This window comes from Schistocerca gregaria, chromosome 2, assembly GCF_023897955.1.
Source record: "Schistocerca gregaria isolate iqSchGreg1 chromosome 2, iqSchGreg1.2, whole genome shotgun sequence".
NCBI lineage: Eukaryota > Metazoa > Arthropoda > Insecta > Orthoptera > Acrididae > Schistocerca > Schistocerca gregaria.
The window spans coordinates 163,057,315-163,075,120 of NC_064921.1; the positions used below are offsets into that span (position 1 = coordinate 163,057,315).

A 17,806-nucleotide genomic window follows, 5' to 3' on the forward strand; every position below is an offset into this window, starting at 1 on the left:
GTACAGGCGCATACACTTATATGAGTAAACGATAAAATACTCAAATTCGACTGGTGAAACATGACCGAACGGTGGATATGTATTTTTTAATTTACGTATTTTAAGATGACGCAGGATCTTAATGGAAGTATATCGGCCAGCGCGACCTCCTCCATGCCAGTCAACATGGATCCCAAAAACAACGGTCACGAAAAACCGAACTTTACTCATATGAAATCCTGAAATCCGTGGATCAAGGCAGTCAGGTGGAGGCTTTTTTTGACTCCCAAAATCATTTGACTTTGTACCCACCAACGGTTCGCTTGTTGACACATGTATAGTTATCTGTGGCATCAAACAAAACGTGAGACTCGGTTGAAGATTTCTTGGTTGGGAGTTCGCAGCCTTTCATTTGGAATGGAATGTCACCGACAGAAGTGCAAGCAGCTTCAGACACGCCACAGGTAAGCGTGTTGGGACCATTGAGGTTCAAATTGTGTGTCAGTGACCTGACAGACAATAGCAATTGTAAATTCAGGATATCTGCGGATGAGGTCATCTATGATGTAATGTCTGAAATAAGCCGCACCAACATCCAGTCGGATCTTGATGAGATTTCAAAGTGAAGTAAAGATTGGCAAGTTGTTTTTCATGTAAAAATGTAAGATTGTGCACTTCACAATTTCTGGAAAATACTAGCTAATGATTCCGACGTCAGTGAGCCAGTACTGGAACCCGTCGACTCATGCATGTACCTAGATGTGTTGTTGTTGTTGTGGTCCTCAGTCCTGAGACTGGTTAGATGGAGCTCTCCACGCTACTCTATCCTGTGCAAGCTTCTTCATCTCCCAGTACCTACTGCAACCTACATCCTTCTGAATCTGCTTAGTGTATTTATCTCTTGGTCTCCCTCTACGATTTTTACCCTCCACACTGCCCTCCAATACTACATTGGTGATCCCTTGATGCCTCAGAACATGTCCTACCAACCGATCCCTTCTTCTAGTCAAGTTGTGCCACAAACTCATCTACTCCCCAATTCTGTTCAATACCTCCTCATTAGTTACGCGATCTACTCATCTAATTTTCAGCATTCTTCTGTAGCACCACACTTCGAAAGCTTCTATTCTCTTCTTGTCCAAACTATTTATCGTCCATGTTTCACTTCCATACATGTCTACACTCCATACAAATACTTTTTAGAATCGACTTCCTCACACTTAAATCTATACTCGACGTAAACAAATTTCTCTTCTTCAGAAACGCTTTCCTTGCCATTGCCAATCTAAATTTTATATCCTCTCTACTTCGTCCAACATCAGTTATTTTGCTCCCCAAATAGCAAAACTCCTTTACTACTTTAAGTGTCTCATTTCCTAATCTAATTCCCTCAGCATCACCTGATTTAATTAGACAACATTCCATTACCCTAGTTTTGCTTTTGTTGATGTTCGTCTTATACCCTCCTTTCAAGACACTGTCCATTCCGCTCAACTGCTCTTCCAAGTCCTTTGCTGTCTCTGACAGAATTACAATGTCATCGGCGGACTTCAAAGTTTTTATTTCTTCTCCATGGATTTTAATACCTACTCCGAGCTTTTCTTTTGTTTCCTGTACGTAGGTGTAAAATTTGTAAATTTGTAGAGATATGAACACTGGATGATCTTATGGGCTCAGTCATATGCCAGAAAAGTGGCAGACTTTGGATATGGAGAAAGAATTTCTTTTTTCGTATTCTGCTGCTGCCAAAGGGCAAGGCTGATATTATTCTCGAATAATCATGGACAACTTTTTAAGTTACGTAGTTATAAACCCAGAAATGTGCAGCTAAATCATAATTTTCACAACATAAACAAATTTTTACTCTTGTATCAACAAAACAGGTTTATACCGGTTAAATCATTGTACAAATTGTCGTAGAACACGAGTTGTAGTCATTAAAAAGGACGTGCACATACATTTCTGGCTCACTAATGAGTAAAAATCTGCTCGTGGCTGATTATTAACACATATGCGAGATGCGAAGCAGGCAAATACACAATTAAAAATGATTGTCTATCAGGCTATTAATTTTTTACGCCTGTTCAATTGTGCAGCTCTCGATCTTTACATAGCAGTTCGTGATTTATTTTGGTGTTTGGCTACTACATTTTTCACATGCCTGAAGCTGAAGTAGTTTACTATAATAGTTCGTGCGAATATTTTTCGGGCCGGCCGGAGTGGCCGTGCGGTTCTAGGCGCATACAGTCTGGAACTGAGCGACCGCTAGGGTCGCAGGTTCGAATCCTGCCTCGGGCATGGATGTGTGATGTCCTTAGGTTAGTTAGGTTTAATTAGTTCTAAATTCTAGGCGACTGATGACCTCAGAGCCATTTGAATAGTTTTCGTTTTACAATGTTGCAGAGCTGTTTCAAGTTAAAAAAAAAAATGGTTCAAATGGCTCTGAGCACTATGGGACTCAACTGCTGTGGTCATCAGTCCCCTAGAACTTAGAACTACTTAAACCTAACTAACCTAAGGACATCACACACAGCCATGCCCGAGGCAGGATTCGAACCTGCGACCGTAGTAGTCTCACGGTTCCGGACTGCGCGCCTAGAACCGCGAGACCACCGCGGCCGGCTGTTTCAAGTTAAAACTAAGCATAAAAGTTACTCTACATCAGCGAAGATTCTCGTCATTCATATGGCAAGTTATGTTGTGTTACTGTACTTCTGTCACGCGAAACAACGCTTTGTTGTCAGTGAACTTATTAGAAAAGTTAGGAAGAAGCTTTCACTGCATTTGTAAATGTAATACCGAACAGATACAGTACTACATTCTATCACACTACTTCTCCTCGCTTACTGCGTATATGTTTATTTGCAGTCCCCTTGTTCGTTATCTCTGAAACATTCCACGTTTTTCGCCCCTGTTCATTCGACTGTAAACAGTTTTTTTTTTTTACGTATAGTTCAATTACGTTCTGTTTTACATGCGACAGACATAGCGAGTACATCAATAACAACTAATGAAAGTAAATAAACAATGTCTTTCATCATGCTATATTACGTATCAAATGTCCACATTTCAACATACCGTTACGCAACAGACTTAATGTTAAGAAAGATGTCGAATTTTAATCTCACAATTTGATATATTGTCTGCTACAGTGGCAAAATGAGTCATTCATTGCAAATGAAGAGATGACGACAACGAGTTGTTAGCGTATTTGCAGTAAACCAACACATTACGATCCGCTGGTCGTTCACTCTTCGCGGGAAAATAGGAACACCTGATTTTATCTGAAAATTATAGAAATAAACAGGATTTCGCATCACTATTTTAATGACTGTGACAAATATCTGGGCAACATCTCCCCATGTCATCAACAAAAGTATGCCAGTCGCCCACAACGTCATAATTTTGATGTGGAATATTTCCGTCGTTGAAAAAAAACATAAACAAAAACCTTAAATAGCAGACACACAAAACGTAGTAATATCTTTCAACTATGTTCTGAAGTAATGAGGTAACACCAGCACTACGAACTTTCAATTAAAATTCGTAGAACGTTGCAGCAAAGTACACTTTGTATCATGTTTGTAATTATGCATGTTATCACCGCTGATCTCATCGATAGTCTGTTTTACCAGACTAGTTGTCACATTATTGACGGTCTTTTTTCTCGTTGTCAATAATGATTAAGATACAACGCGGTTTCATTTATTCTACCTATTTCAAGCTGCAATTTTACGTCAACGCGTGTCTTTTCAAAACCAAAATGGCATCAACGAAATTAATAGTAAATAACATAGAACTACTGAAAAAGAATAACCATGTAAAGTTAAAGATAATAACAGTTTTTTGTGAAACAAGTTTTTGATTCATTTTCATTTATTAAAATAGATCGCATTTTCCTTTCAGTTTCATAACTGGTTTTAGGCGATTGTTCAATTAGACTGCAGCGTGTGAACATATCTTACATCCAGAGATATCTGTGCACACAAAATTCTCAGAATTGTCAGTTGCAACCGGAACAGGTGTTTCATTGTACACAGGCAACACAGATATGCTTGTTCGGAAAGTCCTACCCTTCTTCTTTTGTTTGTGCTTTATTGTAGCTAAAGCTTTATTAAGTTTTTCAAACGCTGGTTCTGCAGTGACGCAATACACTGAAACTATCATTGCTCAGGTGGCACAATTTAATATTATGTCACAAAAAATTCGTAATGTCTGCATTTAAGAAGCGACGTGCGGATACCTAAATACAGGTTGTGTTTCTGGACGTAAAAGTGGACTTGTTCACCCCGGATGCCAGGAAACAGGTGAAAGCGTGGATTCCGAGCCCAATTTTACCGGAGGCCCATTTAACTACCTTCACTAACCTCTTTCAGCTGGTTAAAGCTATCTTCCGCGGAGACCCATGGACGGCATGAAGCTCGTGTCGTGTGAAACCCGTCGGATGCGATGATCCGCTACGTCGACCTGACGACGAGCGTGCAAACTCGTACACACGCAGTGAACTAGGTCGCCAGGCGTAAAGCTAGCCCGTGGTGCGGTGGCGGTGGCGAAGTGGCCAAGGGGAGGGGGCTGTTGTCATGGCAGCCAGTTATTGATCTGCGTCTGGCGTGCAGCCGTCCACAATCGCCCCTCGGGCGTTATCTTGACGTTGTCTGTCGTGTGACGTCCTCGCTGACCACACGGCGTTTACTGGAATTATGCGTGCAATAAACGTGCGACTTATAAGCCTGTTTCAGGTAATAAACTGGGGTCCACAAATCACAGGGAAACAATGACGAAAATAGTGATAAAACATAACTTTATGTGTCAAGTGTAATGAAACAGCCGAAGCGTAACACACATTATCATCGATAAACAAACCACAGAATCATTGTGACAAACAAAAAAAATTAAGTTAGAAATCATTTCGTTTCTGAAATGTAGAAAAACAATGTGGCAATTCTGTATATCAAAAGTAGTTATTTATTTATTGTGTCAAAAGGAAATAGCCTGCAACACATATGTACCCAAGTTTAACTAAAGACGGATTAGAAACATAACAAAAAACTTGAAAAACTGCAGAACATTGCTTGGCAAGATCAAGTGCATTGATCGCAGTTTTTGTGAAATCCTGTATGACGAACAAAATTGGAAGTAGTCGCCGCTGCGAGTAGTCAGATGCCTGCTGAGTCTCACGTTTATAAAATATATACGGCACCCCAACGCCCTATCCCTGGAGATTATTTTTGCCAACTGTGACACCAGAATGGTCTGTTGAATGACCCTAAGATGATCATTCTTCAGCGTGGCTGTGAGGAAGTCCTTCAGGTATTATGAGTCCCCGCATTCCACGTTTGTTGTCTCGTTTAACCTTCCTCCTACCAGGATTTATTTGTTCTATTGACCACCAGTAGAATCATAAAGACCCCAACTAATTTTCAAGCCATATTTTGCCAGTATTTTAAGAAACTAACGTAAAAAAATTAAATTGCTACCGTTCAACGAAAGTCCGCCCCCGGTAGCTGAGTGGTCACGGCGACGAAATGTTAATCCCACGGGCCCGGGTTCGATTCCCGGTTGGGTAGGAGATTTTCTTCGCTCAGGGACTGGGTGTTGTGTTGTCCTAATCATCATAATTTCATCCCCATCGACGCACAAGTCGCTTTCCATAAATGTTACATTCAAGAAACAAACAGAAATTTAGATTGATGTCATTTTGTTGATCCCAGTGGTATTCAGTGCAAAAAACTATGAGTAAATTTTAATGTTTTGCTTATACAAAACTGAACAAAGCATTATTCGATTCATTTGACTTATAGGCAGAAAATAATATATTCTGAACATCATAGGTTTGAAAACAAGGATGATATATATTTACAGTGCACTTACTCGTATGGGGTCATATGATCGCAGTGATACTAGAAAGGGTAGAGCAACAGCTGAGGCAAGCTAACCTAATAATGGGTACTAAAGTAAATCGGAAAGAATATTTTCATTGTTGAAGGTGTTCCCTGTAATAGCTGTGCAATGTAACAGTCATCATTCTACTTTCATAAATGTTGCATTCAAGAGACAAACAATTTAAACTGCGGGGGGAGGGGGGGGGGGGAGAGGGCTTATTGTCCCCACTGGTACTCAGAGGAAAAACCATGAATATATTTTAATGTATTGTAAATATAAAACATTAACAAAGCACTATTGGATACAACTGACTCAGAGGGAGAAAGTCACATATTTTGAAAACAAGGGAGATTTATATTTCCACTGTGATTATATGGTCATACTGACCCTATTGGTACTAAGTGGATTAATATAGTAGCGCTATGGGCGGATATGTAGTATTTTTTCTCGAGGGTGAGAGAGGAGGACGATTTACTACTCAAGGATAAATCTAACTTTGGCTCACAAGGGGGTAAATTATGCTGCCACAAAAGTATTTGGTCACTTACATAATAGCATCAAAAGTCTGACAGATAGCCATATAGCATTTGAAAGGAAGAATTTCTTTATGGCAACTCCTTTTACTCATTAGATGAATTTCTGGATATAGTAAGTGGGTAATTTCCCCAAGCCCCACAAAAAATTAAAAATATTAAGAGTCATGTAATGTTTTGTGTAATGTAATATCTTGTATAGACACCTTTTATTAACCTGACACGTTCCACAGCATTACAAAGTGTCGTATTCATGATCTATGGAACAAGTACTAATCTAATCTAATCTAGTCTCCTGTGCCAGATATTTCATTTAACAATAATACTTACAACCAACATCAATAGTTACTTGTTCAATGTATTCCAACTCTGTCTCATCCATCAATTTGTACCTACCATAGGTCCCTCACGTATCACGAATATTATCATCCTGGCCCTTCTTCTTGTCAGTATTTTTCTCTCCGATTCTCAGGGGATCATGCTCGTTTCTTATGTTGTCATTCCATCTAGTTTTAAACATCCTTCTGTGGCACCACATGTCAAATGCTTCGAGACTCTTCTTTTCCGGTTTTCCGATACTCCACGATGCACTTCCATACAGTTCTGTGCTCCAGTCGTACAGTCTCAGAAATTTCTTCCTCAAATCAAGGTCGATGTTTGATTCTAGCAGGCAGCTTTCAACCAGGAATGCCCTCTTTGCCTGAGTTAGTCTGGTGTCTATGTCCTTCTTTCTCAGTCCGTCGTGGGTTAGTTAGCTTCCAACTTAGCCGAATTTCTTTACTTCGTCTATTTCGTGGTCCCCAGTTTCGCAGGTCGTCGTGATACTGACGATCTAAAGCGTCAATCGGACGGAACTTGGCATGATATCCTTCAGGAGGCCATCCAACACCTCCGTCAATCAATAATACGCCGAATAATTGCTTGCTAAGGGCCAGAGGTGCACCAACGCGTTATTCAAGTGGTTCAAATGGCTCTAAGCATTATGGTACTTAACATCTGAGGTCATCAGTCCCCTAGACTTGTTTGTTTTTTGCTTGTCTTCAGTCCTGAGACTTGTTTGATGCAGCTCTCCATGCTACTCTATCCTGTGCAAGCTACTTCATCTCCCAGTACGTACTGCAGCCTACACCCTTCTGAATCTGCTTAGTGCATTCATCTCTTGGTGCCCCTCTACGATTTTTACCCTCCGCGCTGCTCTCCAATACTAAATTGGTGACCCTTGATGCCTCAGAACATGTCCTACCAACCGATCCCTTCTTCTAGTCAAGTTGTGCCACAAACTCCTCTTCTCCCCAATTATATTCAGTACCTCCTCATTAGTCATGTGATCTACCCTTCTAATCTTCAGACTTAGTAATACTTAAACCTAAACAACCTAAGGACATGACGCACATCCATGCCCAAGGCAGGATTCGAACCTGCGACCGTAGCAGCAGCGTGGTTCCGGACTGAAGCGCCTAGAACCGCTCGGTCATAACGGTCGGCCAATGCGTTATTGACTTGATCGATTTGGGGAGCTCTTACTCTTGAATAAATCATCCAATGCTTCTGAAACTGTAATCATTTGTTTTTCTGTACGCGTACATCACGTCTACCGATTTCCATCTCATTCAGATAATTCCTTCGTGGTGTGTCTTTTTTTTTTGTCTTAGAGTACACTTTTTTTTTCTTTTTTTGTGCAATGGTAGCAGACTACATTCGTCCAGTATTAGAGTATGAAAGCATTAGCGAGTACCAAAAGCTTTACCCATAATTTCAATTCTTTTCGAAACTCCCACCCCCCTCCTCCCAAAGCCAATTTGTGTTGAAAGCCGTGACAAGTTTAAAATTAAGTTTACACATGAAATACACAACCTTTATAATGAACTTAGTTTTCCGTATCTGAAATTATGTGTAGTAGATGGTAACATTAACTTTGCTATTTACAGGAAACCTACCGCAACAGATAACATAATTCATGTCTTTTCTTGTCACCCCTTTAAGCACAAATTGGCATTCTTTCAAGCTATGATCGACCGTATCACTGAGATTTCCCTAACCCCTTGCCACAAAACGTAAAGTGTAAAACGGTGAAAAAGCTATATCAAGCAAACCTTGTACGAAAACTTTATGATAAACTATGAAGAAAATAAATTTCTCTACACTTAATAAAAATCGTACTGTTAAGAAATACACTACAATCCCATTTCTGTGTGACATTTCATGTCGTACGGCGAATTTATTTAAAAGCATGACATCATAGTGCCCTTTACCACCAATAATGCCATCAAGTGGCTACCTAGAGTATATAAAATACAACGTAATATATTTTCAAGTCTTTATGGATGACAGACAAGGAGGGCATTTAACAACCGTTTGCGTGAGCACTTGCTCAACAAAGATGGCGAATAATCATATACGTCAGCTTTTGCAGAACATCTCAAAACAGAGAAACACACACTTCCTTCTACATCCCTGCTTAACATGGAAATTTTACATGTAGTCGAAAAGGGCTACATAATGAACCTTTTAGAAGAATTTGAAATATATAAATGTTCTTACTTAAATTCAAAGGTTTTGTTGAATGATCAACTTACATTAAAAAACAGACTCTATTTTGATTGCATCTCATCTGTCATAAAATGTGAAAATAAGCCTATTCTTATTGTATATTAGAACTATGTACCATGTTTTTTCAGATGTATTGTATATATGTTTTTTCAAATGTATTATATGTAACTTCATTAAATACCTTGGTTATATTTTTATGTATGCTTTTATATATATTCCTTGCTGCTAGCACAACAGATACGTAGATGTGAGGCAGGTACTGTAAATTGTCATTTAGCGTTTAAAATAATCACATACAATATGTATTGAATTTTCTCATTTTGAGAGTACTGAAGAGCGACCTGTTTTAACTGTAAAAAACTATTCAACAGCTACGATGGCATAAGCTGTCTTCTTCAGGTCTTAAAATCTTTTGTCGTAAAATGAACATTTTACGCTGAACCTCACGCACGAGATGTCAAGTGGATAAGAATCAGCACTTATAGAAGGTTTATCATCGCTAAAATATTTACAAGTGGAAAACACCTTGCATTTTATGCGATCTTGTCTGTTGAATGGTTTTTTTACATACCAATATGTGTATTTCTGGACATATCATGAAGAAGATATTCACATCTGCAAAACTGATACTAAGTAAGTATCTGTACTATAATTTTTATACTTCACATAAATATATAGCCAAAGTCTAAAGATTTATAATATCTCTAATTTTGTAGACTTCTGAAGGCGACAAATTAATTTGTCGAAATGGTAAAGCATAATAAAATTTATTTGCAACTGATAACTGAATATTATCCTGGAAAAGTGAACATTTGCGTTATAATGGCCGATACAAGCAGATTCACGACTGAAGAAGGTCTTCTACTTCGAGGACGCCCGTATATAAAGGAAAGAACGGGTGATATGAATAATGAAATTAGGGAAAACTTCTTTAATCACTTCAGGAAAGAAACCACAACGAAGGCTGATCTTCGGAAACTGGAAAGAAAGGCATTTGCATCTGGGTCTGTGATAGACCCAAGAAATATGACAACGATAATGAAGTCACTGAACGCTTAAATCCACTATTGCTTCGTTCAACAGCAAAATCGACAAAGAAGCGGTCGCCGAAGATGAATATTCGTAAAACCTCAATGCGTCTTTGAATGAAGAAAAGAGGTTATCGTTGATTTCGATCCGGCAGCAGCAATGAATTAAGTGATCTTGATAGAAATAAGCGACGTGAATCGTGTGAACAGTTACCTGCAGCTTTTCCAACATTAGCGGCTTGTCGTAATGTTATGATGACAATGAGCTGTATACCTTAGCTGCCGGTTCGAAATGTTTACATCTGGGCAAAAGGCTACCCTGAGAATTATTACTCTTGAACTGCTGCGCCGGGCAAGAAGACGCACATGGCAGCGAATCGAACACTGCGCCCAGAATGCAGCCAGTATACAGAGAGAGTCTGAGATATGTAAGAAGTATGTAAGAACACTTGTACTGTGTTATTCCATTCTTGCTGGAATCTTTTTCTGTTAAATATAATTTCTGCTAGAGACAGCAAGTCGTCTCATGTTCCTGTTTGGCTTTCATGCTGCTTCTTGCTGCAGTTCAATAAAATCAAACTTCACGATCATGAATTCTGGCCCACCAAGCATATTCAAGGTTTGTCTCTTGTTACGATGTTGTACACCTGCTTATCATTTCGTAGGTTAATTTTTCGTGTATTTCCTTACACCAGTCCACACTATCCTGTTTACGAGCTTCGGTCGAACCATGCGCAATTCATTAGCAACAGATATTTTTCTCATTAAATCTTCTTGCAAAATCAAATGTCCTGCAGTCTTCGCAACGCCTAAGAGTGCCTCTGTTTCACAGTAAAGCACGTTCCGATCACATTCAATCATACTGCACACAGCATTGATCTAACAAACGATTGTGGTCTACGTTGACGAAATTAATCGCCAACGAAAGAACGACGGGAAGGAGGGAGGGGGGGGGGGGGCAAAATGAGGAGACAGTGGAAATATGAATATGTGACAAAAGCTTATCTATACAACTACTGTATATAAATACAAGCCTGTGTTTAACATTGTTTCCAAAAATCTCGAACGTTCTTGACAGATTAACTTCAGATTGGTACATAACATGGAAGTAAATGCTCCCTGGGACATAGGCTCCATGTTTTATATGTCTACCCAACGGTAGGGACAGCGATATGTATATGATCGTCTCGGAGATAGCGATGAAGAGAGGATCTTCCCGTACGATAATTTCACGAGTGTGCCGTGAATATCAGGAATCCAGTTAAACATCAAATCTTCGACGTAGCTGCGGCCGGAAGAAGATCCTGCAAGAACGGGACCAACGACGACTGAAGAGAATGGTTCAACGTGACAGAAGTGCGAGCCTTCCGCAAGTTGCTGCATATTTCAATTCTGGGCCATCGACAAGTGTCTGCGTGTGAACCATTCAACGAAACATCATGGATATGGGCTTTCGGAGCCAAAGACTTGATGACTGCACGACACAAAGCTTTACGCGTCGTCTGTGACCGTCAACACCGACATTGGACTGTGGATGACTGAAAACATATTTATTGCCTAGCCAGGCGAGTCTCGTTTCAAATTGTATCGAGCAGATGGACGTGTACGGGTATGGAAACAACCTCACGAATCCATGGACCCTGCATGTCAGCAGGGGACTGTTCGAACTGGTGGAGGCTCTGTAATGGTGTGTGGCGTATGCATTTGGAGTGATATGGGACTCCTGATACGCCTAGATGCGACTCTGACAGGCGCCACGTACGTAAGCATCCTGTCTGATTGGTGCATCCGTTCGTGTCCATTGTGCATTCCGACGGACTTAGGCAATTCCAGCACGACTGTGTGACACCACACTCGTCGAGAGTTGCTACAGAGTGGCTCCATGAACACTCTTCTGAGTTTAAACTCTTCCGCTGGTCACCGAACTCCCCAGACATGAACATTATTGAGCATATCTGGGATGCCTGGCAACGTGCTGTTCAGAAGAGAACTGAATCCTTCGCATCTTACGGACTTATGGACAGCCGTGCAGGATTGGTGGTGCCAGTTCTCCCCAGCATCACTTCAAACATTAGTTGAGTCCATGACACGTCGTGTTACGGCACTTCTGCGTGCTCACTGGGGGCCTAATCTGCAAGTAACGAGAAGAGAATATGAAAATCTTTCGCGTGGTCTCTGAAGATGTTGTGGATTGCATCAAACCCAACATTAGCAGCTGCTGAATCACACTGTATAAAGGGGAAAAGTTATTAGCAAAAATCTCGTAAAGTTAAGGACTGATTTACTTCAAAATTGTACACGATACTCTTATAAGCTTTCGGACAAACATAGGTTAAATATCTTTTAATATTTATAGTATACGGACGTATAAATAAAGTCTATAATACTACTTTGTATATAAAAACAATTAGTTGGCTAAGGTTGTTAGCAAAATCCACCAAAAGTTTTGGCAGATTAACTTCAGATTTTTACATTACACTCTAATAAACGATATGATAGGCGTAGGCTACATGTTTTTAATATATTTGGTATGTAAATATAAATGTACTACATAAAGCAGAAACGTTGTTCGTAAAAATCTCGGAAAATTCTTGACCGATTCACTTCAAAATTTTACATGATAATCTAATAAGGAGTTGGACAGACATAGGCCATTTATTTTTAATATACACTCCTGGAAATTGAAATAAGAACACCGTGAATTCATTGTCCCAGGAAGGGGAAACTTTATTGACACATTCCTGGGGTCAGATACATCACATGAGCACACTGACAGAACCACAGGCACATAGACACAGGCAACAGAGCATGCACAATATCGGCACTAGTACAGTGTATATCCACCTTTCGCAGCAATGCAGGCTGCTATTCTCCCATGGAGACGATCGTAGAGATGCTGGATGTAGTCCTGTAGAACGGCTTGCCATGCCATTTCCACCATGCGCCTCAGTTGGACCAGCGTTCGTGCTGGACGTGCAGACCGCGTGAGACGACGCTTCATCCAGTCCCAAACATGCTCAATGGGGGACAGATCCGGAGATATTGCTGGCCAGGGTAGTTGACTTACACCTTCTAGAGCACCTTAGGTGGCACGGGATACATGCGGACGTGCATTGTCCTGTTGGAACAGCAAGTTCCCTTACCGGTCTAGGAATGGTAGAACGATGGGTTCGATGACAGTTTGGATGTACCGTGCACTATTCAGTGTCCCCTCGACGATCACCAGAAGTGTACGGCCAGTGTAGGAGATCGCTCCCCACACCATGATGCCAGGTGTTGGCCCTGTGTGCCTCGGTCGTATGCAGTCCTGATTGTGGCGCTCACCTGCACGGCGCCAAATACGCATACGACCATCATTGGCACCAAGGCAGAAGCGACTCTCATCGCTGAAGACGACACGTCTCCATTCGTCCCTCCAGTCACGCCTGTCGCGACACCACTGGAGGCGGGCTGCACGATGTTGGGGCGTGAGCGGAAGACGGCCTAACGGTGTGCGGGACCGTAGCCCAGCTTCATGGAGACGGTTGCGAATGGTCCTCGCCGATACCCCAGGAGCAACAGTGTCCCTAATTTGCTGGGAAGTGGCGGTGCGGTCCCCTACTGCACTGCGTAGGATCCCACGGTCTTGGCGTGCATCCGTGCGTCGCTGCGGTCCGGTCCCAGGTCGACGGGCACGTGCACCTTCCGCCGACCACTGGCGACAACATCGATGTACTTGTGGAGACCTCACCCCCCACGTGTTGAGCAATTCGGCGGTACGTCCACCCGGCCTCCCGCATGCCCACTATACGCCCTCGCTCAAAGTCCGTCAACTGCACATACGGTTCACGTCCACGCTGTCGCGGCATGCTACCAGTGTTAAAGACTGCGATGGAGCTCCGTATGCCACGGCAAACTGGCTGACACTGACGGCGGCGGTGCACAAATGCTGCGCAGCTAGCGCCATTCGACGGCCAACACCGCGGTTCCTGGTGTGTCCGCTGTGCCGTGCGTGTGATCATTGCTTATACAGCCCTCTCGCAGTGTCCGGAGCAAGTATGGTGGGTCTGACACACCGGTGTCAATGTATTCTTTTTTCCATTTCCAGGAGTGTATATATGGGGAAAGGTTGTTAGCTATACCCTCGAAAAGGTCTTCACTTTTCCGTAGGCTGTATATTTTTAAGCAACTATTTTCAGATTTTCTATTACAGCTGACTGCGAGAAAGAAAATTGTATTCTATGCTGTATTGTGAAAGTATGTGGTTTCGTTTTCTTTCTCACAATTTCGATAGCAGGGCGTTTAAGCCATTAGACAAATTAGGCAAATTGTTTCTCCCAAATATAATGTTTCTCCTTATGTATAATTCAAGAAGAGTTGTGTACAGAACTTCCTCACAGTAGGTTTTAACAGAAAACAAGAATTTATAAATGATTGAGCACAGCAATCAGTCGTCCTTTTTTGTAGATTTTTTGGCAAATCCAGATTTCGGCTAGTGCGTAGCCATTTTCAGTGGACTATTTTCTCGTCTCAATGCATGTCAGTTCCCCGTTGTTCGGGCGTCAGTCACAGTGACTCTGTTCGCCGCATTGCATGTTTTTTCAGTTATCTTCTGTACTATATCGGATCATTGTTGCTGTGTTTTGAGTAAGTTCTATCAAGCTGTGTTGCTTGATAGTAACACACAGTGCGAAACTTACTTTTGTCCATAAGCTTTGCACACCAAAGAATTTGCGGGATGACTCGAGAAAGGCTAGATGGGGACCGGTGGTGCCAACATCACCAACAGCGGCGCTAAAGTCGCAGCGCGATTTTCCTACACCGGTCACATGTTTGCAAGTGAGCGACACACGTTATAGGAGTATGTCCACTAGCATACAACTTCTCCAAGTAACTTCTGCAAGCATTTGCTCTGGTGTTCGCATAAGAACAAAAACTTGCTCATATTTATTTCTGCAAGTCTCTTGGCTTTGTTAATGTCAGGAACTTGCTGCAAGTACTTGCAGAAATGATTTTGTCGTGGGACAAATATGTGGAAATTTACAGCGTCGTGGTTAAAAACATATCAGACGCCACCGTTGTTGCCTTAAGAAGAATAAGGCAGAGAATTGTTACGAAGATGAGTAATCATTACGAAAAACAATAGTTCAGAATGAAGAAATGTTTGGGTGAACAAATGGATTCAGAAGAACATATATTTTAATCATCAAGAAAACCGTTGAATTTGAGAAAATTTGAGGATTTCGTTTAGGTTAAAAACGTTCTGAGAACGCCGTATGCTAGTTTCAGACATTTCTTGTCTACCGCACAAACAAATATTTGAAAACAGGATACAGAAATGTGGCAAGTTATACCACAACAGATGGCCTTTCAATTTCCTTTCGATTTCGCAAGTAGTATTTATTAATAAAATATTCCCGGGTTTCAAGCCGCATCAAGTGGTTAATTACTCACGAACTTTCGGCAGACATCCTCTGCCATCGTTAAGTGGTTGGCTGTCGTGTGGATGCCGCTGCCGTGCTTATGTTGCTGCGCCGTCGCCAGTGACGTCACTGGTGCTTACTTTTACACTCCTGGAAATAGAAAAAAGAACACATTGACACCGGTGTGTCAGACCCACCATACTTGCTCCGGACACTGCGAGAGGGCTGTACAAGCAATGATCACACGCACGGCACAGCGGACACACCTGGAACCGCGGTGTTGGCCGTCGAATGGCGCTAGCTGCGCAGCATTTGTGCACCGCCGGCGTCAGTGTCAGCCAGTTTGCAGTGGCCTACGGAGCTCCATCGCAGTCTTTAACACTGGTAGCATGCCGCGACAGCGTGGACGTGAACTGTATGTGCAGTTGACGGACTTTGAGCGAGGACGTATAGTGGGTATGCGGGAGGCCGGGTGGACGTACCGCCGAATTGCTCAACACGTGGGGCGTGAGGTCTCCACAGTACATCGATGTTGTCGCCAGTGGTCGGCGGAAGGTGCACGTGCCCGTCGACCTGGGACCGGACCGCAGCGACGCACGGATGCACGCCAAGACCGTAGGATCCTACACAGTGCAGTAGGGGACCGCACCGCCACTTCCCAGCAAATTAGGGACACTGTTGCTCCTTGGGTATCGGCGAGGACCATTCGCAACCGTCTCCATGAAGCTGGGCTACGGTCCCGCACACCGTTAGGCCGTCTTCCGCTCACGCCCCAACATCGTGCATCGTGCAGCACGCCTCCAGTGTTGTCGCGACAGGCGTGAATGGAGGGACGAATGGAGACGTGTCGTCTTCAGCGATGAGAGTCGCTTCTGCCTTGGTGCCAATGATGGTCGTATGCGTGTTTGGCGCCGTGCAGGTGAGCGCCACAATCAGGACTGCATACGACCGAGGCACACAGGGCCAACACCCGGCATCATGGTGTGGGGAGCGATCTTCTACACTGGCCGTACACCTCTGGTGATCGTCGAGGGGACACTGAATAGTGCGCGGTACATCCAAACCGTCATCGAACCCATCGTTCTACCATTCCTAGACCGGCAAGGGAACTTGCTGTTCCAACAGGACAATGCACGTCCGCATGTATCCCGTGCCACCTAAGGTGCTCTAGAAGGTGTAAGTCAACTACCCTGGCCAGCAAGATCTCCGGATCTGTCCCCCATTGAGCATGTTTGGGACTGGATGAAGTGTCGTCTCACGCGGTCTGCACGTCCAGCACGAACGCTGGTCCAACTGAGGCGCATGGTGGAAATGGCATGGCAAGCCGTTCCACAGGACTACATCCAGCATCTCTACGATCGTCTCCATGGGAGAATAGCAGCCTGCATTGCTGCGAAAGGTGGATATACACTGTACTAGTGCCGACATTGTGCATGTTCTGTTGCCTGTGTCTATGTGCCTGTGGTTCTGACAGTGTGATCATGTGATGTATCTGACCCCAGGAATGTGTCAATAAAGTTTCCCCTTCCTGGGACAATAAATTCACGGTGTTCTTATTTCAATTTCCAGGAGTGTATTACAAACCAGCGAACCTGGCAATGACTCGCAATTGCTAAATATGTATGGGAAATGCATAGACATCCTAAATTCCTTGGCCTTCTCTCTGCCCATCTTCTCATCGCCACCCTATCTCCGTACATCTCCTCATTTCCCCCATCTCTCAGTGCATAACCTCCTCCGCCTCTATATGTCCTTTTCCTTCTCCCCCTCTCTGTCCATTGCAGTCCGAATGTTCACTACAATATTATGTAAAAATTGGAAGTAATTCGGTCAAAAACTTTCCGAGATTTGTGATATAACGCTTCCCCCTTTACATACTATGTGATCAAATGCATCCGGACACCCCCAAAACATCCGTTTTTCATATTATGTGCATTGTGCATTGTGCGGCCACCTATTGCCAGATAATCCATATCAGCGACCTCAGTAGTCATTAGACATCGTGAGAGAACGTAATGGGGGCGCTCCGCGGAATTCACGGACTTCGAACGTGGTCGGGTGACTGAGTGTCACTTGTGTCATATGTCTGTACGTGAGATTTGCACACTCCTAAACATCCCTAGGCCCATTATTTCCGAAGTGATAGTGAATTGGAAACGTGAAGGGACACGTACAGCACAAAAGTGTACAGACCGACCTCGCCTGTTGACTGACAGAGACCGCCGACAGTTGAAGAGGGTCGTCATGTGTAATAGGCAGCCATCTATCCAGACCATCACACAGGAATTCCAAAGTGCATCAGGATCCACTACAAGTACTATGACAGTTAGGCGGGAGGTGGGAAAACTTGCATTTCATGATCGAGCGGCTGGTCATAAGCCACGCATCAGACCGGGAAATGCCAAACGACGCCTCGCTTGGTGTAAGGAGC

At 42.9% G+C, this 17,806-nt stretch overlaps 1 protein-coding gene across 1 annotated transcript in view; it reads right to left on the bottom strand.

The window, feature by feature from the left end:
- Positions 1 to 4,498, bottom strand: part of LOC126336589 (transmembrane protein 181) — a 176,223-nt gene extending 171,725 nt beyond the window's left edge. The window contains exon 1 of the mRNA XM_050000450.1: positions 4,347 to 4,498. The gene's annotated coding sequence lies outside the window, so the exon portion shown is untranslated. The remainder of the gene's footprint in view (positions 1 to 4,346) is intronic.
- Between the last annotated feature and the right edge of the window lie 13,308 nt (positions 4,499 to 17,806).